At 40.0% G+C, this 6,000-nt stretch overlaps 1 non-coding gene across 1 annotated transcript; it reads left to right on the top strand.

Annotated features, from left to right (window-relative positions):
- Nucleotides 1-1,244: 1,244 nt before the first annotated feature.
- Nucleotides 1,245-1,351, top strand: LOC113917122. The gene has a single exon (XR_003518132.1). It is a non-coding gene; the product is annotated as a U6 spliceosomal RNA (small nuclear RNA).
- Nucleotides 1,352-6,000: the final 4,649 nt, after the last annotated feature.

The following is a 6,000-nucleotide window of genomic DNA, read 5'->3' as shown; positions in this document are numbered from 1 at the left end:
GTCCTTTCTCTTTTTGATAAGTCTGGCTAGGGGTTTATAGATCCTATTAATTCTTTCAAAGAACCTGCTCCTAGTTTCGTTGATCTGTTCTCTTCTTTTGATTTCTGTATCATTGCTATCTGCTCTAATCTTTATTTCTCTTCTCTGGCTGGATTTAGGCCTTATTTGCTGTTATTTTTCCAGCTCCTTTAGGTGTAAGGTTAGGTTATGTATTTGAGACTTTGCTTGTTTCTTGAGAAAGGCGTGTATTGCTATGTACTTTCCTCTCAAGACCACCTTTGCTGTATCCCAAAGTTTCTGAACTGTTGTGTTTTCATTTTATTTGTTTCCATGTATTTTTAAAAATTCTTCTTTAATTTCCTGGTTCACCCATTCATTTTTTAGTAGGATGCTCTTTAACCTCCATGTATTTGTGTTCTCCTTCAGATTTTCTCTTGTGATTGAGTTCAAGTTTTAAAGCATTGTGGTCTGAAAATATGCATGGTTAATCTCAGTCTTTTGGTACCGGTTGAGACCTGATTTGTGACCCAATATGTGATCTGTTCTGGAGAATGTTCCATGTGTACTCAAGAAGAATGTGTATTCTGTTGCTTTAGGATGGAATGTTCTGAATATATCTGTGAAGTCCATCTGGTCCTGTGTGTCATTCAAAGCCCTTGTTTCCTTGTTGGTCTTCTGCTTAGATGACCTGTCCATTGTTGTGAGTGGGGTGTTAAAGTCCCCTACTATTATTGTACTATTATCAATGAGTTCCTTTATTTTTGTTGTTAATTGTTTTATATATTTGGGTGCTCCCAAGTTAGGGGCATAAATATTTACAATTGTTAGATCTTCTTGTTGAATAGACATTTTAATTATGATATATTGTCCATCTTCATCTCTTATTTCAGTCTTTGGTTTAAAATCTAGTTTGTTTGGGGGCACCTGGGTGGCTCAGTCTGTAAAACGTCTGCCTTCAGCTCCGGTCATGATCCCAGGGTCCTGGGACTGAGCCCCGCATTGGGCTCCCTGCTCAGCGGGAAGCCTGCTTCTCCCTCTCTCACTCCCTCTGCTTGTGTTCGCTCTCTCGCTGTCTCTCTCTCAAATAAATAAATAAAATATTAAAAAAAAATTAAAAAAATCTAGTTGGTCTGATAGAAGGATTGCAACTCCAGTTTTCTTTTGATGTCCATTAGCATGATAAATGGTTCTCTACCCCCTCACTTTCTATTTGGAGGTGTCTTTGGATCTAAAATGAATCTCTTGTGCTCGCTTCAGTAGCACATATACTAAAATTGGAACAATACAGAGAAGATTAGCATGGCCCCTGCTCAAGGATGACATGCAAATTTGTGAAGTGTTCCATATTTTTATTACAGCAAAAAAATAAATAAAATAAATAAATTAAATTAATTGAATCTCTTGCAGACAGCATATTGATAGGTCTTGTTTTTTTTATCCAATCTGATAACCTGTGTCTTTTGATTGGAGCATTTAGTCCAGTTACATTCAGAGTAAGTATTGAAAGATAAGAATTTAGAGCCATTGTATTACCTGTAAAGTCACTGTTTCTGTAGATTGTCTCTGTTCCTGTCTGGTCTTTGATACTTTTGGGCTCTCTCTTTGCTCAAAGGATCCTCTTTAATATTTCTTGCAGGGCTCGTTTAGTGTTCACAAATTCCTTTAGTTTTTGTTTGTCCTGGAAACTTTTTATCTCTCCTATTCTGAATGTCACCCTTGCTGGATAAAGTATTCTTGGCTGCATATTTTTTTCCATTTAGCACATTGCATATATCATGCCAATCCTTTCTGGCCTGCCAGGTCTCTGTGGACAGGTCTGTTGCCAGCCTTATGTTTCTCCCCCTATAGGTTAAGGACCTCTTGTACCAAGCTGCTTTCAGGATTTTCTCTTTATCTCTGAAATTTGCAAGCTTCACTATTATATGTTGAGGTATTGACCTATTTTTATTGATTCTGAGGGGGGTTCTCTGTGCCTCCTGCACTTGAATGATTGTTTCCTTCCCCAGATTAGGAAAGTTATCAGCTATAATTTATTCAAATAAACCTTCTGCCTCTTTCTCTCTCTTCATCCTCTGGAACCCCTATTATTCAGATACTATTCTTCTTTTTTTCTTTTTTTAAAGATTTTATTTATTTGAGAGAGAATGAGAGATAGCATGAGAGGGAAGAGGGTCAGAGGGAGAAGCAGACTCCCCGCCGAGCAGGAAGCCCGATGTGGGACCTGATCCCAGGACTCCAGGATCATGACCTGAGCCGAAGGCAGTCGCCCAACCAACTAGCCACCCAGGCGCCCCAGATACTATTTTTCTTTATGGTATCACTGATTTCTAGAAGTCTCCCTACATGATCCAGTAGTTGTTTTTCTCTTTCTCATCTTCCTTATTCTCCATTATTTTGTCTTCTATATTACTGACTCACTCTTCAGCCTCATTTATTTTAGCTGTTAGAACCTCCTTTTTTTTTTTTTACTGCATCTCAAGTGACAGCATTTTTAATTTCACACTGATTAGATTTTAGTTCTTTTACTTCTACAGTAAAGGATTCTCTAGTGTCTTCTATGTTTTTTTTTTTTTTTAAGCCCAGCTAGTATCTTTATACTTCTTTTGAATTCTAATTCTAGTCTTATCTCCATATTGATTAAATCCCTGGCAGGGAGTACTTCCTCCTGTTGTTTCTTTTAGGGTGAGTTTCTCTGTCTTGTCATTATGTCCAGAAAAGAATAGAAGAAAGAGAGAGAAAGGACAAAAATAATAACAAAACAAGCCAGAAGAAAAAAGAAACAAAACGAAATAAAAATTCAAACAAGTAAAACAGAAGAAAACAATAAACTAGATCCTGTGTGTATTTTGGTCTGTTTGTTAAAAGAAACTAGATCCCAAAATAGGAAAGAAAGACATATATATATATATACACACACACACACAAATACAATAAAACACAATTTAGGAAACCAAAAATAATATGTATAATGTATCTATAAAAATAAAAATTAAAAAAGAATTAAAAAAGAATTGAGGGACACCTGGGTGGCTCTGTCGGTTGGGCGTCTGCCTTTGGCTTGGGTCATGATCCCAGGGTCCTGGGATCAAGTCCCGCATCAGTCTCCTTGCTCAGTGGGGAGTCTGCTTCTCCCTCTCTCACTCCATCTATGCTCTCCCTCCCTCTCTCTCTCACATAAATAAATAAAATCTTTAAAAAAATAAGAAAAAAGCTGAAAAAAATAAAACTGAAAGATTAAAGAATTAAAAAAAAAAAAAAAACCACAAATGCTATATACTGTTTTCCCCAAGAGCTGAAGCTGTGCAGCCCTCTATGATCAGAAACTTGGTCTGAGCAAGCTGTTCTTGCTGGTTCTGGGGGAGGAGCCTGTTGCTCTGATTCTCAAGTGCCTTTGCACTTGTGGAAATGCGCCTCCCTTGCCAGGGGGCTGGACTCAGTGGAGCAGCTCCAGATTGCATTATGTGGCACTATTTTGTTCCCTGAAGGTTTTCAGCACTGAAGGGGGGATGAAAATGGCGGCACCCTCCTCTCTAGCCCTGGAACTGAAAGTTCACGTCCCCCACTCTTCAGTGAGCTCTCACAGAAAATCAGTCACTTTTGTCTCCCTGGTTTCTGGCCGATCTCTGTGTTCACCCAGTCTGTGACCTATAATTTTTTATCTCAGGCACATGACCCAGTTTCAAGTCTCTAAATTTTACCGACTCATGGGGCACAGGAAGAGGGAGAGGGGTCTCACCACGCTCTTCCTTTTGCTGGGTCCCTGCCTGGGGAGAGGTTGCCTGACCGTGCAGGGGTTCCCAGTTTATGGCACCACTGAGCAGGAAGCCAGCACCTAGACTTGCTGGTTTCAGCTGGCTTCTCTGCTCTGTTGCTTGGGAACTCTGCCACACTCAGGCACCCCCATCCTTTTTGTGACCCCAGGGATCCTGAGACCAGGCTGCCCCACCTGGGATTCTGCCCTGCTTTGCCACCTGAGCACCTTTAAGCCAGGGACTTCCCCCACCATAACAGACTTCTAAAAGTTCTGATTTTGTGCTCTGCTGTGTATTACTTTGCAGTAGCTTCCTTAAGCAGGCTCCCTCCCCATGCAGTATCCTCAGGTATATTGCCCCGGATTCATGTCTCCAGACCTCCTATCTTCCAAAAAGTGGTTGCTTTTCTATTTGTAGAATTGCAGCATTTCTTTTCTCAGAGCTCCGACTGACTTTGCAGGTGTTCAGAATGATTTGATAACTAGCTGAATTCCAGGGACTATACTAACTTAGGGTTCCCTACTCTTCTACCATCTTAACTCTTCCCCCTATTAGATCTTCTTGTTGAATAGTCCCCATTGTTGTGAGATAGTGTCGTTCTTCATCTCTTGTTACAATCTTTGGTTTAAAATCAAGTTTGATATAAGCATGGCTACTCTGGCTTTCTTTCGATGTCCATTTACATGATAAATGTTTCTCCATCCCCCTCATTTTCAATCTGCAGGTGTCTTTAGGTCTAAAATGAGTCTCTTACAAGAGACTAGCATCTAGATGGGCCTTTTTTTTAATATACATTCTGACACCTTATGTCATTTGATTGGAGCATTTAGTCTATCTATATTCAGAGTAATTATTGGTAGATATGAATTTAGTGCCATTTTATTACTTGTTTTGTCATTGTCTCCAGAGATTTTCCCTGTTCCTTTCTTGTCTTTGTCAATTTTTGGTCTTTCCTTTCCACTCAAAGAGTCCCCTTTAATATTTCTTGCAGGGCTGGTTTAGTGGTCATGAACTCCTTCAGTTTTTGTTTTTCTGGGAAACTCTTTGTCTCTCCTTCTATTCTGAATGATAGTCTTGCAGGATAGAGTATTCTTGGCCACAGATTTTATCCATTCAGTACATTGACTATATCATGCCACTGTCTTCTGGCTTGCCAAAAGTTTCTGTGGAGAGATCTGCTAACCTTATTGGTCTTCGCTTGTAAGTTAGGGACTTCTTTTGTCTTGCTGTTTTTAGGATTTTTTCATTTGCAAATTTAGTTGCCGTATATCCTGGTGTTGACCTGCTATTGTTGATTTTGATGGGAGTTCTCTGTGCCTCCTGGATTTGGATGTCTGTTCCTCCCCCCAATTAAGGAAGTTTTCAGCTATAATTTCCTCAAATAAGCCTTCTGCCCCCTTTTCCTGCTCTTCTTCTGGAACTCCTATGAATATAAATGTTACTATGCTTGATGGTGTCACTGAGTTCCCTAAGTCTACTTTTGTGATCCAAATCGTTTGTTCCTTTTTTCAGCTTATTTTCCATAATTCTATCTTCTAAGCACTTTCCTGAAGCACATTCTTGTCCTTCTCCCATCCTTGTAGTCATTACGGCTTTTTTTTTTTTTTTTTTTGGTATTTTACTGGACTGATGTACATTTCACCACTTCTGAAAACGTAAAGTTAACATAGGACTAAGAATACAGAATAAGAAAGGGGGAGAAGCCATCCACACATTTGAGTAAACCAGAAAGGTATGTAAAACATTAGGTTGGAATTGAGGGAAAAACCTGTTCAGAGGTGAAGGGAGGTCCTTGGTTTCTAACAAAAATCTCCTAAAGGCTCTAGTAATACAAGGGTCAGTTTATGGAAAAACTCCGAATTGCACAAAACCCCATTAGGCAGGAGCAATGGGCAGGATAGAAGGACGTGGGCTGTGGGGGGCAGCCGGTCTGCAGCAGGGATGGCTGGGCTGGAGGCGGAGGCTCAGGCCCAGGCCCTGTAGGTAGGAACAAGCTGGAAGACTAGAGGCATGTTGGTGCATTCACCCAAAGCTCAGCCTTTCCAGTTGATCTCTAGGATGCTGATGCTTTCCTCAGACAAGGGTCATTACATCCGTGTAGTCATTACATCCAGTTGGTTTTGAATTGTAGTTACTGCATTTTTCATTTTGGCCTGATTGTTTATCCTCTTTAATTTCTGTAGTAAGGGTCTTCCATGCTTTTCTGCAGCCCAGGTAGTATTGTTATGGTCATTGTTTTAAATATTAC

Source organism: Zalophus californianus, chromosome 4, assembly GCF_009762305.2.
Source record: "Zalophus californianus isolate mZalCal1 chromosome 4, mZalCal1.pri.v2, whole genome shotgun sequence".
NCBI lineage: Eukaryota > Metazoa > Chordata > Mammalia > Carnivora > Otariidae > Zalophus > Zalophus californianus.
The sequence above is the reverse complement of the archived record's forward strand: the minus strand, read 5'-3'. Positions and strand labels throughout refer to the sequence as shown.